We start from the raw sequence: 23289 nt of genomic DNA, 5'->3' as shown, positions 1-23289 counted from the left end.
GGAAGCTGACTCCTGATGGGTTCTCATTTTGCCAGGGAGGAGAGCAAAAAAGTACTCTGCTCCTTTGGTAGCTCATTTGGCCACTTCATTTCTGTGGCTACATGGCTGTGGTACTGAATGGGTTCCCTGTCCCACAGCTGTGTTCTCTCTGCTTTGGGGCATCCTCCGCAGGAGGCGTGTACAGGAGCTGCTGGGCTATGGGTTCTCACCTGATACAGGTGGGGCATTGAGTGTGAGAATGACATCAACTCCTTACTTCTGCTACTGCCACAAGAACCCATGGTGGCCTGTACCCTGGTCCCAATAGGTGAGATAGTGGAGAGAAGCAGAGGAGTGGAAGGAAGATTCTCTCAGCCTTCTGTTCCCCTTTCCTCCCACATGAGCTGTCAGACTCATCATCAGAGTCCAACACAGCGGCTCCCTCTGAAGGGAATACAGACAGACTTACCTTCCTATTTAACAGCACATTCAGACAGACTGCGGCAGAGCATAGCACTGAGCTCTAGTCTACCATTACTATATTGTACTAAAAATCCAGGGGCTAAAGCCCTCTCTCCAAGCCCAAACACCACTGCAGAAGCAGTTATTCTGTCCCTACTAATAATTATTCAGCATCAGGTAGAGCAAGGACTTGAATGTGCATTTCCTGCAGCTCAGGTGATAGCTCTAACCACTAGGCAATTGGTTATTCTGGCTGGTGGTACTCTCTTAGGGCATGTTTACATTTCAAAGTGGGGATGTAATTCCCAGCTCAGGAAGATATACCCATGCTAGCTCTATCAAAGCTAGCATGCTAAAAATAAGAGCATAGCCACTGCGTGAGCAGCAGGAGGGGCTTGGCACCCTGAGTACGCTCTCGTCCGAGACATGAGGCATGTACCCAGGGTGGCTAGCTCAATTTTTTAGTGCAGGGTATTTAGTGCAGAGTATTTTTTAGTGCAGGGTGGCTAGTTCAGTTTTTTAGTGCACTAGCTCAATTAGAGCTAGCACAGGTATGTCTCCTTGAATTGGGAATTACAACCGCGGCTCAAAGTGTAGACATACCCTAAAAGTCTCATTTTCATTCTGATGAGAAACTAAAGCAATTTTTTAAACCGCAGGGGTTTTATTTTTCACGAAACAAAATTATTGTTTTCCAACCAGCCCCAGTATAATCCTATCAGCCTCCTGAGCCAAGGATTGGACAAGTCACTCTTCCCCAGCCCATCACCACTTTTTAATAGGCTGAAAGTGTTGCGGTTGAGCAGCATAGTACACTTTAGTGAGTGAGTACATCAGCTCACCACATTCCAGGCACCTGTGTGTCTGGAGAGTGGAGAAGGGGAAAAGTCAGCTTGCTTTATACATACTGTTCATGTGGGTCTAGGAAATGCTGTTACCCTTCCTCATGGAAGTGATGGGATCAGTGCTAAGTAGGGCATCAGCCTGTAATTTTGTCAAATAGTGCAAAATTATTTCCCCTTGGATGATCCTGTGTGTGCAAGTCACAATACCAATGATAGTTGGGGGAAGGCGTGCGTGTGTGTGTGAGATCCTGTGTTCTTGCTTCACAATTCCAATGACAGTTGAGTGCATGAGGCAGTGGGGGAGGAGGTTTGAACTACCAGCCCTGCAATCTGGGATCTCCAGCAATAATAAAGACTGTGTATGCAGAATGTAAGAGTCTATTCTAATGACAGGGCCAGCTCACTCTCTCGCAGCTGCCTTAGCTCTGCAGAGTGAAAGCTTGTTCTGGTCTGTCAAGTCAGCAGATGTGACTTGAGGACAACCACATTCAGCACTGAGATGATGGGAGATCTTCCATTTACTGCAATGTGAACACTGCCTGCTTAAGCTAGGGTGGAATTTGGTCCACAGGGAGCATGTATTTTGTTTAAGAAGGGCTATTTTTACTTAGTTACTTGGGTTATATTACTGAGTCATTATTTAGTCTCATCTCTCGGCTATTAGTCCAGGGCCTTCCAAAGTCAATCAATGCAGGGCTCAACTGATCCACCAGCTAGGAGCCTCATCCAAGGAATGCTTTTACGTTAACAATTTTCCAGCCTATATCTTTGTAAAATCTTATTGCCAGCACAGGCAACATAGAGATGCAATAATACTGCCAGCAGGAATTGCAACAGGGTTATCTTTCCTGATATTGTCAACTAAATAGAACTGGGCCAAATTATTTTCACTTACATGCATATAGCTTCACTGAAAGGATTTAATGGGTGTAATGGAGCAGAATTTGGCCCTTGGTAAATATACTATAAAATAGCTATGGGTGTCCTCTACTGAACAAAGGAAAAGGTTTCTCCAGCTTTAGCTTCATGGCAGTCTTTACAATTGGAAGGAAGTGCACTGATGTTGTACAAGGTAATTCCATGGTGGTACTTGTCCTTTGGACAATAGTCTCCAGTTTTAGAACTATTGTTCTAAGTAGCAACAAAAATGCTGTTTAAGTAACAACATTATGGTTCTTGATCAGAGCATGTCTTGTTACAAGCAACTCTCTGGTTGTCCTTGTCATTGACTAACAGGTGCTGGAAAAGGTAACTCAGTGGCTATGCTGGCCACCACATGTGGGCTGTTCGAGATAATACCATAGTTGCCTTTGCAACACAATTTGTTTAATATTAGTACTTTGATTTCCTTGGATTAAAGGTGATCTAGATGGGCAAAGTGCTTTCTAAACAGAGTGGATCACACACTGTCCCCACACTGTGAAATGGCTAAGACTCTCAACTGCTGTAAAGGCGTAGAGGCATATCTCCTCTCATTCGAAAGGACTGTTCAGCGTGAGGCGTGGCCCCAGGAGCAGTGGGCCAGCATTCTCACCCCTTTTTTGTGTGGAGAGGCCCAGAAGGCCGACTTTGACTTGCCAGCCACGGATGTCACTGACTATACCCGGCTGAAGGGAGAGATCCTAGCACAGTCAGGGATGATGGCCGCAGTACGGGCCCAAAGGTTCCATGAGTGGAAATACCAGGAGAACAAACCTCTGAGGTCCTAGCTATTCGACCTCATGCACCTCGCGCGGAAGTGGTTACAGCCCAAGGTGTGCAGCCTGGAGGAGATTTTGGAGACCCTGGTCATGGACCATTACATGTGGGGACTGCCACCAGATATCCGCAAATGGGTAGGCCAGAACGATCCGTCCACCTACAACAAGATGATCATGCTGGTAGAAAGGCGGATGACAGCCAGGGAATTGACCGGACTACCCAAGGAAGGCCCCTTTCGAAGCAAGCACCCAACCCCAACCCTGGAAGGGTGGGCAGCGAAACCCCTGGGGAGTCCTAGGTGGAAGAAGGAGGGAGCTGAAAACCAGCAGGAACCCCGGAAGGTCAGGAATGACCTGAGTTGGGGGAACCCTAGGACTAAACCCCCTAACCCATGTGATGGGGGAATGACTAGAAGTAATTATAGATGTTCTGCATGTGGGGAGTGGGGACACACAGCAGCACAGTGTCCCAGCACCTATGAGCCTATGCAATGTAACCTGAGGGATTGGGAGGTCCCATGCTCCTTTTTCCACCTCACAGGGGTTGCATTAGCCCTGCATAACTACACCAGGCTGGTGAGAATAAACGGAGCAGAGACTACAGCGCTTGTGGACTCTGAGAGTGCTATCATCTTCATATTGGGTAAGCTGGTAAAAAGTTGCCAGCTGCTACAAGCCAAACACCTAGCAGTGACGTGCATGCATGGAGCCATTACCCCACCGTCCCGGTGGAGATAGAGGTTCAGGGGAACCCCACTGAGGTGACAGTGGGCATAGTTCCTAAACTCCCATATATTGTAGTCATTGGGAGGGACTATCCAGGGTTTGATAATTTACTCCCTCTGGAGAGGCTGGAGGGAGGTGGGGACCCTGAGGGCAGTGACTCGTCGCCAGGGGAACGTCAACCCCTGATGTTTGTTTGCTGAGATTTCTTATGATCTGTTCTCATCCCCCTAAAAGACCTGGAAGACAAAAAAAAAAGAAAGGAAGGCCTTGGGAACCTGGATCCTGACCTAGGGCCATAAGACTGCCCTAGTAGGCAGATGGACATGAGCAGCCAACAGAGAAACTACCACCACGGAAGGTGAGCTGGAGGCCGGCCGCAGCTGTGACGGCAGCAAGCCTATGGAAGAAGGAGAAGACAGCCCCTGGGAGCTTGGGCAGATTAGTCCCAGGAGAAAGACTTTCAGGCGGGTCCAGGCAGAGGACCCCAGATATGATAACGCCAGGAAAAAGATGGCCGAGATAGATGGGATACCCGTGGATGGGAAGGTCTGGAGTCCAGGACCTCACTTTACGGGGTGGTGCCAATGCAGGAGCAAGAGGTACAACAACTTCTGGTGTCACGAAAGCATCAAAAAGCCATATGTGACTGGTTGAATCACAGAAACTCCCTTGGGAACTGTCAACTGATGTTCCAAGACTACTTCTGCTCCTGCTTTCCCTGCCAGCTTGGGACCCCAGCACCCTGTCTTGCTGAGCCAGACACGCCTGTTTGCTCCAGCAAAGACCCAGGGTCTGAATTACTTGCCCCAAATCTGCAGACTTAACTGAAAGTAGCTTACAGAAGTGTTCTTGTCTCTTACACTCAGATGCCCAACTCCCAATAGGGTCTAAACCCAAATAAATCTGTTTTACACTGTATAAAGCTTATACAGGATAAACTCATGAATTGTTAGCCCTCTATAACACTGATAGAGAGATATGCACAGCTGTTTCTCCCCCTCCCCCTCTCCCACCCAGGTTTTAATACATACTCTGGGTTAATTAATAAGTAAAGAGTAATTTTATTGAATACAGAAAGTAGGATTTAAGTGGTTCCAAGTAGTAACAGACAGAATAAAGTGAATTACTAAGTAAAATAAAATAGAATACACATGTCTATGTCTAAGAAACTGAATACAAATAAAATCTCACTCAGTAAGCTTCCTAGTACAGACTGGTCTCCTTCTAATCTGGCTCCAGCAATCACTCACACCCTCTGTAGTTACTGTCCTTTGTTCCAGTTCCTTTCAGATATCCTTGGGGGTGGAGAGGCTCTCTCTTTAAACAGCTGAAGACAAAATGGAGGGGTCTCCCAGGGGGTTAATGGACTCTCTCTCTTGGGTGGGTGGAGACCCCCTCCTATGCAAAGTGCAGGTCCAAGATGGAGTTTTGGAGTCACATGGGCAAGCCATGTGTCCATGCATGACTCAGTTTTTACCAGCCAAGCCACATTCCTGGGAAGGCTCAGATGTGGATTGTCATCTTCAAGTTAATTGTTGGATTAAGTGGTTTTTGATTGGGCACTTTTCTCAAGAAGCTGACAAAATGCCCTACTGGGCTAGTTAAAATCAAGCCAGTACACAGCCAATATTCATAACTTATACAAAAAGATACATGGATACAAATAGGATGAATACATTCAGTACATCATGACCTTTACATAGACATGTTACATGGCATATGTAGCCTAAAACATATTCCAGTTATGTCATATATATACATTCATAAGCATATTCCATAAAGCCTTATGGGGGGCACCGTCACACCATATTGAGCCTTGCCCTCAATCACCTGTTTGGAGGACACCTAGGGGTAGAGAAAACCCAGGCATGGATCCTGAGGAGGTTCTTCTGGCCAGGAATACACGAACAAGTCTGGCAATACTGCACCTCTTGTTCAGAGTGTCAACTACATAGCCCTCGCCCACACTTGCGGGCCCCTTTGATACCTCTTCCAATAATAGAGGTACCATTGAATGCATAGCCATGGATCTGGTAGGGCCCCTAGAGAAGACAGCTCAGGACCACCAACATGTGCATGTTGTACTGGACTATGTAACCCAGTACCCAGAAGCTGTTCCCCTACGCAACACAGCTTCCAAGACAATAGCTAAGGAGCTAGTACAGATGTTTGCCCGTCTTGAGCTACCCAAAGAGATATTGACTGATCAAGGGACACCTTTCATGTCCAAGCTGATGAAAGATCTCTGTTCGTTGCTCCATGTATAATCCCTATGGACCTCTGTATACCACCCACAAACAGATGGCTTTGTGGAAAGATTCAGTAGGACTCTCAAGGCCATGATCAGGAAAGTGCTGAGCCGGGATGGGAAAGACTGGGATACCCTATTGCCTTACCTCATGTTTGTCATCAGGGAGGTCCCACAAGCCCTCACAGGTTTCTCTCTGTTCGAACTACTATACGGGTGCCACCCTGGGGCATATTGGATATAGCCAAAGAAGCATGGAAAGAGCAGCCAAATCCCAGAAGGAACATAGTCAAGCATGTACTGCAGATGAGGGCTCATATAGCCCAACTTACATCCATTTAGAGAGAGCACAGGAGACCCAATGAACCCATTTAACCACCAAGCAAAACTTCGATAGTCCCAACCAGGGGATCAGGTGCTGGTACCCACAGCAGAAAGTAAACTGTTGTCCCAGTGGCAGGGACCCTACGAAGTGATCGAAGCCATGGGGGAGGTGAACTATAAGATGTGGCAGCCAGGCCACCGGAAACCGGAGTAAATTTACAACATCAGTCTTCTAAAACCTTGGCATGATCGAGAGACATGCTTAGTCATCCAGGAGGCCTTCCCCTTGCTTACATGAGCAAGTGAGGATATCACCCGACTTGATGCCGATCCAAAAGATCAAGGCAGCTGACATGATTAATCGCAACCAAGATGTGTTCTCTATGAAACCAGTGCAGATGACTGAGACCTATCAGCATATCCACACGATCCCCGGAGCCAAGCTAATATTGAGACCCTACCGAATCCCAGCAGCCAAAAGAGAAGAGATGAAGGTCGAAGTAAAGAAAATGTTAGAATTGCGGTTATTGAAGAATCTTATAGTCAGTAGTCCAGTCCAATCATTCTAGTGCCTAAACCTAACAATACCACGAGATTCTGTAATGACTTTCACCAACTGAATGAAGTATCCCAATTCAATGCATACCCCATACCATGCATCGACAAACTGATTGACTGACTGGGTAGTGCCAAATTCTTAACTACACTGGATCTGACTAAAGGTATTGACAGATTCCTCTGACCAAAGAAGCTAAAGAGAAGACAGTGTTCTCCGCCCCGGAGGGGCTAGTCCAGTACACCGTCCTCCCTTTTGGGCTACATGGGGCACCAGCCATATTCCAGTGCTTCATGGATAAGGTGCTGCACCCCCATAGTAGTTATGCAGCTGCATACCTCGATGATATCATCATCCATCTGCCAGACTGGGGAACCTACCTGGAGAAAGCTGAAGCAGTACTGCGCATCTTAAGGCAGGCTGGCCTCACTGCTTATCCTGCTAAATGCACCATAGGGCAAGTCCCCTAATGGACCTGGTAAAGGTCCGAGGTCCAGACATGGTGAAGTGGACCGACGCAGCAGAGGGGGCGTTCACATACCTTCAGACAGCCCTCTGTAATGATCCCATACTCATAGTCCCGGACTTTAACAACAATTTAACAATTTATTTTACAAACAGATGCTTCCGAGGTGGGGTTGGGAGCTATTCTATCACAAATGGTGGAAGAAGAGGAACACCTGATCCTTTACCCAAGCAGAACGATGCTCCCAAGAAAACAGAAATACGCAGTAGTCGAGAGAGAATGCCTTGCTGTCAAATGGGCCATGGAGACATTGTATTATTATTTCTTAGGACAGAGATTTACTCTTGTGACGGACCATGCACCTCTCCAGTTGATGCAGCGGAATAAGAAAAAGAATGCAAGGGTCACCAGGTGGTTCTTATCTCTCCAGCTGCTTCAGTTCTACACACAGCACAGGGCTGGATGCCACCATGACAATGCTGATGGTCTGTCACGAGCACACTGCCTGGTGTTCCAAATTGCCTAACTCTATGGTGTTCAGCCTGGTGTGTGTGTGGGGAGAATATGTGATGGGGCAGGGCTAGATGGCTATAGGAAAGTAGTGGGAGACAGATATATTAGCCCAAGGCTAAACAAATCCTTGTTACCAGGGTAAGCAAACCGTGGACCCAATCGGCCCCCTCACCCTTTCACTGCCAGCCGGCTGCATGATCTGCAGCCGGTTTTGTTCCAGACCACGCCACGGAAACATCTGTACTCGCTTGTGCTCCATACCCTTCACTACCTCACCCTCGCGTCCCGCCCCGATACCAAATGGCAGGACCTCCTGCCGCCTCTCGAGGGTGAGGAGCCCCGGTGGGCCAGCTTGTACTCTGCCCTGGTCCCAAGGCCCACCGGGGATATCAGTTGGCGGCTCCTTCACGGAGCCGTGAGCACGGGTGTGTACTTGGCGCGGTTCACATCTGTCCCTAGCACCTGCCCTTTCTGTGGTGAGAAGGAGACCTTGGCGCACGTTTATTTGGAGTGCGCCAGGTTGCAGCCCCTGTTCCGGCTCCTCCTGAATATTTTCCTGCGTTTTTGGTTGCACTTTTCCCCTCACCTTTTTATCTACACGCTCCCCATCCGTGGCCCCACGAAGTCGCGGGATCTCCTTCTCAACCTCCTCTTGGCCCTGGCCAAACTGGCCATCTACAACACCAGGGAGAGGAGGTTGGCAGACGGGATTTCCTGCGACTGTAGGGCCTATTTCCGTTCCTCCGTCTGCTCACGCATCCGGGCAGAGTTCCTCTGGGCGGCGTCCACTGGCTCCCTTGACGCCTTCGAGGAGCAGTGGGCGTTGTCCAGGGTTCTCTGCTCGGTGTCCCCATCAGGTTCCCTTCGTTTAGCCCTATGACCTCACTCCCGATCCTGTTTTTTTCATTAGTTGTCCCCCGTAATTACTTGGTGTCCCAGACCTGTGGGTCCTCCCCTTAGGCTGGGGGGAGGCCCTTTAGAAGTGGGCGGGCTTCGCCCGCCCACCCCCGCTGGATGCCAATAGGACCAGGGTAAGCAAATGGCAGTTGCTCCAGGTCAATTAAGACACCTGGGGCCAATTAAGATCCTTCCAGAAAGCAGTGGAAATAGCTAGGTTGATTGGGACACCTGAAGCCAATCAGGGTCTGGCTGAAACTAGTTAAAAGCCTCCCAGTAAGTCAGGTGGGTGGGCATGTGTGTCAGGAGTGGTAGGAGGAAGCTGTGCTGCTGGAGAAACTGGGCAGTACAAATCCTATCAGGCACAAGGAAGGAGGCCCTGAGGTAATGGGGGGACAGGGAATTGTACCTGTCCTGTTTCAAAGTCAGCTACCAAGGGCTGCTGCTCTTAGGGTCCCTGGGCTGGAACCCAGAGTAGAGGGTTCCCTCCCTTTTCTCCCCCATCACCCCCATTACCGATTAATCACAGAGACTGTGCAAGCGGGGGTTGCTTCTTCCCACCTCCCTTGCTGGCTTATGATGAAAATGGCTCAGTAGGCTGTGACCCTTGCCCCTAGAGAAAGAAGGACTATGCGGAAGGTCACAGTGAGTCTCTGAGGCTAACATAATCTGCCTGGAAGCGTGGGACCCACTGAGACAAGGTCAGAGCTTTGTCTCACATTTTAACTAATTCCTTACCCTCCTTACACCTGTTAGTTATTAGAAGGATTCTTCAAGAGTCCAAAATTGCTTCACCTTCTCCAAACTGTGCCTGGGGCCTCACCTGTACCAGAACTATGCTTCTTAAGGCAGGAAACTCATCTATACATTTGTACAGGACTGAGCACACCAATACTTGATCAATACAGGTATACAAGTGTACTGGATTGCTGCTTTCAGTTCTGGAAGCCTCAGCATCAGGAAGATGTAAACAAAATGTAGGGTGTACAGAGAAGAGCATCAAAATGTAAAGGACAAGAAAAATTGACTTATGAGAATGGAATTAAGTCACTTGGCCAAATGGTAAGAGGGAAAATGATAACTGCCTAAATATATTTGAAGGGTGTAGATCTCATGGTAAGGAATAATTTAGTTTACTGAAACAGCAGTAATGCAATGAAATTAAGGAAGTTGTTGGCTTAATAGCAACAAAGTTTTCTCGCAGCAAAATCTATTATGTTTTGGATTAGTTATCCAAGTGCAATGGAAGCCCCATCCCTTGGGACATTTTAAAATAGATTGGACAAAGCACTGGAAAAAGAGACTGTCAGGAGCTATTTTGAATTGAGTTGGAGCAACAGCACCGAGTAGGGGTCTGATCCTGCAAGCTTCCATGGACCTGGGTACACTTCCAAGTTGGTCAGCTTAACTACATGGCTCAGGGCTGTGAAAATCTTCATGCCCTGTGTGTTGTAGCTAAGATGACCTAAACCATGGAGTAGACACTGCTAGGTCAGAATTCTTCTGTCAGCCTATCTGCGACCTCTCAAAGAAGTAGATTTACTCTGGTGATGGAAGAGCCCCTGTGAAGTTAGTGGCTGCTCTGCCCACGATTGGCTTGTAGGAACAGTCCTCAGAGGACCTAGCTGGTGTGATTAGATGATTGCCAGTATCTATGACTTCATCCTGCTCCCTCAGATTGTTAAAGACTTGGAAACTCCCACATATAGGAAATATAACTCAGAAAAGAAACATGTACAAAGTTTACAAAAGCCTGGGAACTCTTTATTGCATATGCAAAAAGATTAAGTATTACTCTGTCTTCCTTTTTCCATAACAGCAATCTTTGTAGGTTATCAAGCTCTTGAAATGTCTTCTGGCTGGATGTCATGTTTACTTTCACGAAAATGAATTTTTCCCCCCTTGAGTTTATGTTCTAGGTTTCCCTGGAATTTCAAACCTTTAGTCTTGCTGTTATTAGTCTGTGTTTGACTTGTGAAACACACAGTGTAATAGTTGGGTTTTTTTTATACTCCATTAAAAAAAAAAAAAGAATAAGTGGCTAATCCAACAGGTCCCAGAGTAATAAAGACCCACTCTGTAAAGAACACAATCTCTTCCAAAGTCTTTTTCCCCTGTAGGGTAGGGGGGTTGTCAATGCAAACCTCCACTCAAGTTCAAGCTATTCACTCAATAATTATAATAGTGTTCAGAAAAACAGGAAGAAAAGTGAGAAGGCCCCTGCATCACTGAACAGAGCTGAGTGGGAGGTAGCAGAACACATGATGATAATATACAAAATCTTCACTAGTACGGAATGGAAACAGCATCTTTAGTGCAGTCCCACACCAGAGCCGAAGTATCATGAAATCATAGAAATGCAGGGCTGGAAGGGATCTCAAGAAGTCATCTAGTCCACTTCCCTGTGCTGTGACAGGACGAAGTAAACCTAGACCATCCCTGATAGGTGTCTGTCCAACCTGTTCTTAAAAACTTCCAAGGATGGGGATTCCCAAACCTCCCTTGGAAGCCTAATCCAGAGTTTATCTATCCTTATAGTTAGAATTTTTTTTCTAATATATAACCTATATTTTCCTTGCTGCAGATTAAGCCCATTCCTTCTTGTCCTCTCTTCAGTGGACATGGAGAACAATTGATGATAGTCCTCTTTATAACACTCCTCAGCATATCCAAAGATGTTATCAGGTCACCCCTTACCCCATCCTTCTTTTGTCAGTGTTAAATATACCCAGTTTTTTTAACCATTCCCCATAGGTCAGGTTTTCTAAATACTAGATCATTTTTGTTGCTCTCCTCTGGACTCTCTCCCATTTGTCCACATCTTACCTAAAGTGTGATGCCCAGAACTGAACACAGTACTCCAGCTGAGGCCTCACTAGTGCTGATAGAGCAGTACCGTTGCCTCCTGTGTCTTACATATGACACTGCTGTTAATACACCCCAGAATCATATTAGCCTTTTTGGCAGCTGCATCACATTTTGTTGACTCTTATTCAATTTGTGAGCCACTATAACCCATACATCCTTTTCAGCAGCACTACCATCTAGCCAGTTATCCCCCATTTTGTAGTTGTGCCTTTGATTTTTCCTTCTTAAGTGAAGTACTTTGCACTTGTCTTTATTTAATTTCATCTTGCTGAATTCAGACCAATTCTCCAATTTGGCAAGGTCATTTTGAATTCTAATCCTGTCCTCCAAAGTGCTTGAAACACTTTCCAGCTTGGTGTTATCTTCAAGTTTTATAAGCATACTCTCTACTCCATTATCTAAGTCATTAATGAAATATTGAATAATACCAGACCCAGGACTGATTCCTGCGGGAGCCCATTAGATACGCCCCTCCCAGTTTGACAGTGAACCATTGATAACTACTTTTTGAGTACAATATTTCACTCAGTTGTGCACCCATTGTGACTAAATGCATCCCCTCTATTCATACCCTACACACTATTGTAATAATCTTTGTACAAAATTTGCCTTGTGAGGTATCATTTGAAAACTAATAATTTGTTGGTCAATAATATCATGGTGAAATGTGTGTAGCAACATTATATGTAAGATTATATACATATGCTGAAATTATGACTAACGTGTTTACCAGACAAGTCTGGGAAGGGAGTAAACCTGTTCCTCAAAGACAAAGACAAGCTAACACCTCTAGCCAGGTGTCATCGATGTTGATTGGCACTTGCCTGTCAAGCACCATTCTTTGGCAACAAAGGGGAGGGTTCAAGAACAGATGGATCTGCATTTTAGCAAACAACAACATGCAACTTCTTTCACTATGAGACTCCATTTCTTCATTCTCATAGTGGGAAGGAACTTTATTTAGGGGTAACTCTCAAGAGAATGCATTTCAAGGGGTGACTGGACTATAAAATTGAGGGGCAAAAATACCCTAGGACCGATCTCTCTCTTTTACCTAAGAAGACAAAGGAACCAACCTTTTGATATTGGGAGGGACCCTGACATGAAAATTTGGTTAGCAGTGTTGCTGGAAGCATGTGGTAAAGATTTTACCTTGAACCAAGTCTAGTTTGTTAAGTTTTGGCTGCTAGAAAGCATTTTAGCTTTATTTCTATTGTAACCATTTCTGACTTTAATGCCTTGTACCTGTATTCACTTAAGATCTCTTTGTAGTTAAACTTGTTTTATTTTTAATCAAAACTAATCCAGTGCTGTGTTTAAACTGAGTTTGTTGGTAACTCTGTTTAAAGTAGCAGGCTGCTGGATATTGACCCTTTAACATGGGCAATGGACCTATAATATCCGAACTGTCCAGGACAGGGCTAGATAGTACAGAACACATATTTGGGGGAATATTTGGGATTGTGAGTATGTTCGGGTCACCCTGATAGTAGTAAACAAGGCTGCTGGAAGCCAGAGTGTGGCTGGTGTGTTGCTGGGGTTGCTGGGGACCAGGGCTGTCGCTATAGACAGACACTCAGGGTGTGACCTGAATGGTGTTTGGCTGTTTGTGAGCAGCCCAAATTGAGAGCTACTGCAGCAAAGCATTGTGAGGCACCCAAGGTTTCAGGGAGGTGGTGACACAACCCCTGTCTGGTCTGGACTGTGCCTCAGAATGTAACAGAGGAACCATCTTATAGTATTTTCCTCTAGACCACATATCCCTAGTTTGCTTATGAGATTGTCATGTGGGACTGTGTCAAAAGCCTTACTAAACTCAAGATAAATCACATCTACAGCTTTCCCCCCCATCCACTAGGCCAGTAACCTTGTTAAAGAAGGAAATTAGGCTGGTTAGGCAAGAGTTGCTCTTGACAAATCCATGTTGGCTATTCCTTATAACCTTATTACCCTCTAGGTGCTTACAAAAAGTATTATTAATATTTATTATTTGTATTACTGTAGCTCCTAAGAGCCCCAGTCATGGGCCAAGACCCCATTATGTTAGGTGCTGTACAAACACAGAACAAAAAGGCAGTCCCTGTCCCAAACAGCTTAAATACCTTGCACCTCATCTCCATTCTCAACCTAAGGCCATAGTGTCCTCCAAGGTATTTAAGCTGATTGCTAGGGATGTCCACCCCATTTGACATCAAGCCCTGATATATAGATATATATCACGTGACCTGAAACCAAATTCACCAAGAGAGCTCTTCACAGATGCATACTTTCTGTTCCTTTTTAGGTGATTTGGAGCATAATTTGTAGCAGCTTTGCTAGTCAAGCAATCTGGTTTTTAGTCTGTAGATTCCCACAAGGTAAGATTGAAGCCTTTAGGGACACTTTTTTGTCAAGCAGCTCATGGGAAAGAAAACCCAACAAGTAATACAATCATCTAGTTAAAGGCTCCTACCATACTGCATTTACTCCACCCCACTCTCTGCAACTTAACATTGTTTCTTATGCTCTCTAGAAGCCTAAGTATAATTTTTTCACTACTTTTTATTCACACATAATTTTTAAATTAATTTTGTGCAGGTGAAGAGTGCTGTCTTGATAGCCCTGGAGACTAATGTTCTCCATATTCCCCACTAAATATGCATAGCACAGGCAGTGACAGCATAAGATGCTCCTGCAACATGGCTCCCCAGTGCTTCAAATTTTACCTGGAGATCCTGTTTCTTTGGGGAGAGGAAATTTTAGTCCCCATTCAGTACTTGGCCTTTCTGTCAACAAAAGGAAATTTTATGGTTTAAAGGACCCACTAGGAAAGTACTGTAACTGTTTAGTTATAATACATTTCAAAGCATTTTAAGAACATTAATTTCTACCTTTAGAGGCGGGTTGTGAGAATGAATTATTTTATAGGTGGGTTAACTGAGAAACAAAGGATAAGTGACTTTTCTCAAGGCTACAGTAGGAATCCATGTCAGAGGCTGGATTAGAACTCACAAGTTGCTGGCTCCTACTATTCTCCTCAGATCACATTTCACTCAGTCATTGTGGACTTGTTTGCATAGGAAGATTATTGAGCCCTGATGCATCATTAGAAGTGCCCCAAAGTAAGTTTAAAGTGTTTAGGCCCACATTCTCAAGAGGTACCACTAATTTTGGGTGCCCAATTTGACACAACTAGTGTAGGGCCTGATTGCAGAGGTCCTGAGAACACAGAACTCCAGTTGAAGTCAGTGGGAGTTGTAGGTATCTGACACCTCTGAAAATCAGTCACTAGCAGCCAGATCCTTAGCTCTGCTATCAGCTCCCTTGAGCTGTTCGAAGGTATTTAAAAAAGATCTTCCTTGTTTTAAAAACTCTCTATAGACTAAGCTTAACATTGGCACTTAAAGCTAATAAGTTACATGCATACCGTCACTCTGACCACTAGGCTATATCCTTCCCCCCCCCCCGCCCCCTTTGTCTTTGTATGTCCTCTTTGTCTGCACAGGAAGAGCGTAGTCTATCTATTCCTATAAGTGATCCTCAGTATAGTACTGACTATATCTTGGAGGCTACAACAATATAATTAGTTTCAGAAATGAGCTCTCTCTACTCCAGTCTCTGCTTCCTCTTCTTGTCTACTGTCAGCCTCCTCTTTGTCGCTTCACTCAGCTGTATAACTATTGGTGTGAGAGCAAAGTAATGTGCAGCTCCACTCATCTGAAGCAGCCTTTCTGTGTTTCAGTCCCCTGAAACATCCAGCTCATTACAAACCTCCCCTGATAGCAATTTCTCCATTGCCTTTACCTCTCGCTAGCTGAGGGATAGAGAAATTACTGAGCTTTGCAATGTATATGAGGACACTGTTTGTTTGAAAGACATTTCTCAAAATGAAGTTGTTGTATACTGCTTAGGCCAAGTTCTGCTTTCAGTTACATCAGTGGTATTCATTCCCTTCAAAGCACTTATTCTAGATTTATGTTTGTGTAAGCGAAAGCAGAGTTTAGCCCAGAATTGTTCCTACAGCTATAATTCCTGCTAGAATGGTTTAAAGTATCATTACTCTTTAGATAATATTATTTTTCCCCCAAAAGGGTAAAATATAATTATTAATCAGCAGAAAGCTACTTTGTTTACAGAGGGAATGTGGTCTAGTGGTATACACAGAGACCCAGGGCTCTTTGGCTTTATTCCTGACTACCAGTTCATTTACAAGCACACATCCAAGTTGTCCTTGGCAAATTTACTTACCTTTTGTACCTTGGTTTAATTAGTTCTAAAACAGACATGATGCTTATTTCCTCACATGGTTGGGGGGTTGTCAGCCTCAATTAATTAGTGTTTGCAATACTTGGAGATCATTAAACAAAAGCTGCTACCAAAGTGCAACCATAGGTGCCGAATCTGTGGGTGCTCTGGGGCTGGAGCACCCATGGGGAAAAATTAGTGGGTGCTCTGCACCCACCGGAAGCCAAACTCCCCCCTCCTCGCCTTCTTATCCCCCTGCCAGCACGCCAGGTCCCCGTTCCTCTCTCTCCCTCCCAGCGCTTCCTGCCGCCGAACAGTTATTTGGTGGTGCTTAGGACTTTCTGGGAGCGGGAGGAGCGGAGATGCAGTGCATGCTCAGGGGAGGAGTTGGGGCGGGGCAGAGACTTGGGGAAAGGGGGTGGAATGGGGACAGGAAGGGGGCAAGGACGTTGGAGAAGGGGTGGAATGGGGATGGCGTGGGGCAGGACCGGGGCCGGGAGGGGGGTTGAGCTCCCATGCGCAGAGGGGAAGTCAGCGCCTGTGAGTGCAACATATTAATTTTAAAAGCAACGAAGAGTCCTGTGGCAACTTAAAGACTAACAGATGTATTGGAGCATAACCTTTCATGGGTGAATACCCACTTCATCAGACGTTATCCCAGACTGCATTATTCTCCCCCTACACACACACATTGTGGATGGGGTAAGTGATTCTGACAGTGTTCCCAGGGACAGGAGGTATCTGACCTCTGTAGAAGGACAAGGGATTAGCAAACAGAGGAACAAGACTGGGGAGTGCATATGGAGAGACACTAATTCATTTGGGTGAAAGCTGACAAGTTGTATATATTTTCCAGACCAAAGCAGTCAGAAATCTTATATCAGTTAAACAAAAGTTTGGTAGCCAAGCAGGACCCTGTACATGGGAAGGGACAGGCTGGGAAACTCAGGAGTGCGGAATGGGGTGGTTGTGGTTCAAACTGTATTAGCTAAATGGGCAATGTCTTAGCAGAGTGGTTATCAATGCTCTCCTTACTGAGCACTGCCATCTTGCCCTGATTTACCTTGGAGAAAATGTCAACAGCATGGACACCTCAATGACAAACCCCATATACCACCAATAGAGTCTCCTGTTAATGATTCCAAGAACATGGAGATGAAGCAATAGGGACCATCTCAGTCTGGCCATAGGCTTTGCAACAGCTGTTGTCAGCTGCAGATAAAAGCTGCCAGCATTGCTACATTAGGGGTAGGATCAGTGTTTGTCAAGAAGAGTATAAGGCAGCAGGCTATCCCAAAAACATGAGCATCTCTAGATTCCTCAAGCTTCACATGTCCTCAGAAACCTCAGTAGCCTGCTAGCTTCAAGGCCTTTTTCACGGAGGATCAAATTATTTCTTGCCCCCAAACCACACGAAGTGTGTGCTTAAGTATCTACAGAAGTTTTTTGTCCACTTGTGTCGAGAGCCAGTCCTGCGCCTTTGAGCTACGGTGCTCATTCCATCTGCCAGGGATAAGCAAACCAATATGAGAGCAGGATTTGTATGTCAGGAAGAAGAGGTCTTCCTGAACTGTGGTTACAGGATGACTTTAATAATTGCTAACTATTCCTTCACAGTCAGGAAAAGAGGCTTGAGTTTGAAAGTCCTGGGGACTAGGAGCAATCAAGTGTGGTGCTTTTGGAAAGGGATCCTGGATCTTTAATTGTTCAGGAAAGTTACTGGTAAGGTGATGCACTGAGTCTCATACAACACAGGAATTTAGCTGCCAGAATTATGGATGCCTCCTTCCCTTAGTTTGACTTCCCAGTAAAGGGAGACCTGAGCTACCTCTCAACCAGGGCATTTTCATCTAGTCTAAGATTATCTTATTTTCAACATCAAAAACCAAGATTTATTTTAAAGTGTTCTGGTTTCACTACTGCTAGTTTTTGACTTAATAGAAACCAGTTTTTAATTTGTGCCAGGGCTGAGCCTCGGCACCTCTAGGCTTGGCAGTTCATAACTCCAGAATCTCTGGGCTTGCTGCGTCAGTCATGAATGTAAAAAAATTGCTTGAGCCCTGGCACCTCTTTCATTACAAATTAAGCACTGATAGAAACACATGCTTATTTCTCAAAGGAATGGAGTATTTCTCCCCCCTCTGGCACACACATACTATCTTAGCATTCTCAATGATTTTATCACAGAGTCCTGACAAGTGTAACTAACAGTCACTTGGAGCAGAGGAAGAGTTTTGTCAGTGTCTCTTTTCCTTGGGCTTCTCTTTACTTCAAACACTGTTTGTCACACTGAACGCTCATTTCATTAGATTGTTTGTTCCTGGTAAATAAAGCAATTCTACTTATTATGTAATTCTAAAAACAAAATGTTTTGATTGATAAAGTGAAAAGCCAGGACATTTCAAATATCCCAAATGAAGTTCTTAGGACCACATAAAAACAGGACATATGATCACTTTAATCTAGTGTGTCCTCATTATGAAAGTTACTTCAGTGGTCCTTCTTAAACTACTGAGGGCTCTTTCACTTTGAAGAGTGCATATGTGGGTAGGGAGTGGCTACTACTAGGCCTTGGCCATTCAGTTTTGTTCCAGTATGAGAGCTCCTGGGATCCCAATGCCAAAGAAACTCAGTCATTTCCTTTCTCCTTTCTGTCAGACGTGAAGTTTCATTACAAAATAAGGGGCTGGAATATACTAGCTTGGCCCAAATCCTCAAAGGTATTTAGGCTGCTAACTTATACTGAAATCAATGGAAGTTAGAAGCCTAAATACCTGTGAAGATCTGGGCCCTTATACTTTAGCTATACTCAGTGATACCAACTCCTGAGTCTTGCAATATTTGTTTTTAGGTCATCCCTTCCCTCCTCCTCCTTTTTTCCTTTCCTTCTTTCTTTAGTGCCTCAGCTCCTAGATTATCTCAGCTTTCATTTTAAAAGAAAAAGTAAGCTTCTATCTCTCGTGGTTACAGAGAAAAGCTTGGAAATGTGACCCCAGTGCATGCCAAAAGTTCAGAAAAAGAACCCAACGTTTTAAAAATCTCATGATTTTTTTAACTCTGGGGGGTGGCAGTACTGCAGACTGAAGAAATTAAAAACACTTCTCCACTGAGGAGAGAAGGGGCAGGAGGGAGAAAGGTGGAGAAGCCCTCTGCAAGAGGGCATCACTGAAAGTAGTCTGTTAAATTAACTGTCAGGTACATTCCACGTGTGGACATACAGCCTGTGTTTGTGCCTTGTCACTACTGATATTTCTATGCCTTTGTGCGACCAGATTCAGCCAAATATGAGCTTTGTTCACAGCCCTTTTCCTGTTACCTGAGAGGAGCTCCCCTAGTGGTGTCTCAGTACTGAAGGGGAACTTCTGCTTGTCCTGCACCTGGGGGCAGCAGTATTGGGCCCTGAATGAAGGCAGTGCATAAGGATTGTGCCTGAACCTTCCACTACCTTCCTAAGGCTTTCAATTATTCCTCCCCCTTGGCTGAGAGGGAAAGCCTTTATTTCTGAGTGAGCCTAAACCACCCATCCCAGTACCCACAATATGTACCTTCCCAAGGCCACTTCCTTTCCCCAAAGACTTTGGAGGTCTGTCTCTAGAGGCCTAAGCCAAAAGAACTCCCAACTTGACCTCATGGCTAACTCATTTGTGTACTCTAGGCTCTCTCAATAATACACATTTGCCTCTTCTATCAGTATATTTTAGCCTCTCAGCACAGGCCTTTTCCATCTTCATTGTCCTCAAGTGACTCCCATCTTCCCATCTGTGCTCTCTGGCTTCTCCCAAGATCCTCTTCCAGCTGTGCACAGTACTGTTTTTTTCCAGAGGTAGCCTCAGGATTCTAATCAGCACCCAACAGTTTCATCATTAATACTCTCCCACCTCTTTCATCTGTACCCTAAAACTTTTGTCAGCAATATCTATTCCCTTTCCTATCAGTACCTTTGGGTTCCTTTCTCCGGTATACTCTGGCTTGCTTTATTAATATACTCTCCACCCCCTTTTTCTTCCTCACAGATTTTGAACCTTGAGGTCCTAGGGAAGATATACGCAGACCCTATGTGTTAGGTAGGTCTCAGTACTTTATTGGCATACAGGTGATTTTTACAGTATACAGGCTATGCTAGACAAGGCTCCTGTCACAGGAAGTGCATACTATACATATAGACAGATATAATAAACAGTCATCGGGGACGCAAAGGGTTTGCACTTTTCCAAGCCAGGATGTTGACTGCCCTCTAACAAATATATTGTAGTATGTGCATATTTAAGACTATGCTACAGTTTTCAAATAAAAAAGCTGTCCATTTCAGTCAAGACCATTTACCCAAAAGAATGGATCCCCCTTAAGGAAAGATGAACACAGAGACAAGGAGTAACAGATAATTCACTAGGAACTAAATAATCCTGTGCAAATGCTAGGCTGGCCTAGGCATGAGTTTGTGACAAGTGGAACTCTCACATTAGGGAACATTGTAACGTGCTGGTTCTTTATTAGTGCAATGTGATCTGGAGGAATATACACAGAGCTGGGGATCAGGAGGTCTTAAATTCACATCTAGATTTTGTCTTGGACTTAGTGTGGCTGTGGGCAAGTTGTTTACCTTTGTCCATCAGTTCCTCAATCTGTAAAAGTGAGGTAGTACTACCCACATGCCTTATGAGAATGTTGTGGGTATTAGTATACACAGTGCTTTGATTATGTAGGAACTATGCAAATGCTAAGTATCATTATTACTAAAGAAAACAGTTTATGTTTCCATCTTGTATTTTTCACAGCTTTCTTTTCTAGTTTTGCTAATCTCCACAGATGTTGTTTAGACAGCACAGGCCTTATGCTCCTTTGACTTACATATCATGGAGTGAAGAAAAGTGTAGAAATCTACTATAAATCTAGTCTCAAAAGTTTAAGTACCAGCCAAAAACTACTGGGTAGCTGGCATACCCCACCTATATAAGACCCTTTTTAGTGCTAATTGTATTGAAGCTAGGATACCAGATTACAGAGCTTTACAAAGACAGATAGGTGTCTTTGTCTCTTCCACTTTGTGACCATACCACTATTTCAAGAGGCCCTAAGGCCAACATCAAGTCTCTAAACTGCCTCTCCTAAATAATTAAGCTTAGATTTCAGTCACATTTACTCTTGTGGCACAAGAAATCTAGCTGGAAGATAGACACCTTTCTGTGCAAATTCAGTTTCTGAGCTTGCATCTGTCACAGCAAGTCTGTTACTATGTAGCATTAGTCAGAGCACCTACTTACTAGTGGAAAGAGGCCTCAACAACAGGGAGAATGACTTTATCAGAGGATACATTTAAATAGAACTTGTATCATGTATTTTAATTACAATGACCATTTTCTTTGAAATAGAAAAGCTGCCTAGTATTTTTACAGTTACAGTTTCCTGAAGTCTGCAGATGTTTCCTATAAGTCTGCTGGGAAGGGCAGAGCAGATTATTTTGCCTCAGCTGCATTCAGCCACCAAGGTTCTCACCACTCCATACCAGAGTCACCGCCGGCATAAACAAGAACAGCACTATTCAGAGCAGTGGAGCTGCAACGGATTGTGTGACACCATTGGTTAAACAGTCAGGAGGAGCAGAAGTCGCCATAGTTGGTGAGGTTCATCATTAAACAGGGCCACATTTTTAAGTATCAAGTCCATGGGGTAACTAGGAGCACTGGTGTGGGGAAGCCATAGGCAATCTGCTTTATGCTCCTCTGAGGTCATTTTGACAACAGGACCAGAGAAGGAGCCCTAAGCAAGTGCCATCTTCCAAACACATGCAAACAGGAAACAACTTTGTGATAGAGTCCCAGTAGGAAAAACACTGGGCTGTTTCTCCTAGCCTCTCGTATTTGGTGACACAGGCTGATTGCATCATCAGGAGTAGGGACTGCTAGTCACCAAATCAGAACAGTGCACCATAGGGTTACAACACTGGACAAGCAGGCATTCTCCCTCTACTTTTAATAAACAAAGGTATGTTCACGCCTAACATACCTTAACTATTACAGCTGCAGCTGGCACCAATGCTTTGGCAAATTCCCGCTCTTTAGTAATTTCCCCCAGTGTTGGGTTGTCCTCTTTTAGAATGTTTTCCTGAGATTGTCCTTCTGAGTGCTGGCTCTTTAAATTTGGCAGAACCAAGCAGCCATAGCTCTACCTCAAAAAGCAGGAGTTATTTCATAATGAAATATTGTTTTTGACAACAGAGTTAGTATGCTCAGGTGTGAACATAGTAATAGCATGGATTCCAGCACATGTTGAGATATGTGGCAATGAAATGGTAGATGAGGAAGAAAAAAAAGCTTTAAAATGGAGATATTGATATAAAGATTCCTTTCCGTAAGCAGGAATTTAAAAGTTTAATTCATAAAAGACTTAAAAGGAATGGCCAAATTTTGGACCAAGGAGAAAAGAAGAACATTCTGTGAAGTATACCCCAAAATAAAAGATAATGTGCTATTCCAGAATTATAAAAGGATCAATGAAGTACTCGTATTTAGACTGCCAACTGGTCACTCTGGTTTAGTTTGAATAATTATTTATATATATTGAATAGACACAAAGATGGGCTCCGTAACGTATGTAAGGTTAAAGAAACATTCATCACTTGATATGGGAGAGTGGTGAATGTTCCAGTAAAGAGAGGCTGTCTAAGAAGAGTTTAGATCAGTGGTTCTCAACCCACGGACCACTTGCAGCCCAATCAGCACACAGCTGCTGCCCATGTGATATCCTTAAGGCCATACAGGTAGTGTATATATTGCATAGATGAGGCCCACATAACACATAGAAGCCTGCATATGTGGCTCACAATGGTAAATAGGTTGAGAACCACTGGTTCAGATGATGTTAGGTGACAGACTCTACTATAAAGGGCTTAGTGAAAGTATCGGGAAAGTGGGGTAACATTAAAAAAACTCTACAACATTTTTTAAGGCTATAGAGTAGGGTAAGACAGTAGTGGCATGAATGAATGAAAAGAATATAGTAGGTGGTTGTTATAGACTCAGTAAATGAATCTGCTTTGCCATAAAGCAGAAGAAGAAGAAGCTGTAGTTCTAAAGTAGCTATGCTGTAAGTAGGAGCTGCTTGTTCTTTTGCCTCTTCTGGCTGATTAAGTATGTTTTTATGTTTTCTCTTGGTCATTGCTGCAGATGTAGAATACTCTTATGTTAACCATTGTAGGGTTCTTGCCTATGAGCTCAAATACTGTAGCTGGGCTACATGCAGTTCTCAGGAGAGAAAAACCAGGATGAGGCTACTGGAAATCTGTAGCAAAACTTGGATTTTTTTAAAAAAAAATCTCTTTCAGAACACATGAAAACACTAGTGTGTTTAGTGGAATATTACTATCTTGAATAAATTTAAGTAATATTTAATTTTTTCACCCAGCTTGGTCTTTTTAAAAAAACCCTCTCCCTGAAGTCTTTAAAGTGCACTTTAATATGCTCATCAAAGAACTTCTCCTTCCT

At 44.4% G+C, this 23289-nt stretch overlaps 1 protein-coding gene across 1 annotated transcript in view; it reads left to right on the top strand.

The window, feature by feature from the left end:
- The window catches only part of RCSD1 (RCSD domain containing 1), a 51548-nt gene that overhangs the window by 3594 nt on the left and 24665 nt on the right, over positions 1-23289 (top strand). The window lies entirely within an intron of this gene.

The sequence above is a fragment of the Gopherus flavomarginatus genome, chromosome 1 (genome assembly GCF_025201925.1).
Source record: "Gopherus flavomarginatus isolate rGopFla2 chromosome 1, rGopFla2.mat.asm, whole genome shotgun sequence".
Taxonomy (NCBI): domain Eukaryota; kingdom Metazoa; phylum Chordata; order Testudines; family Testudinidae; genus Gopherus; species Gopherus flavomarginatus.
Note: the sequence above shows the minus strand (reverse complement) of the source record. Positions and strands in the feature narration are given on the sequence as shown.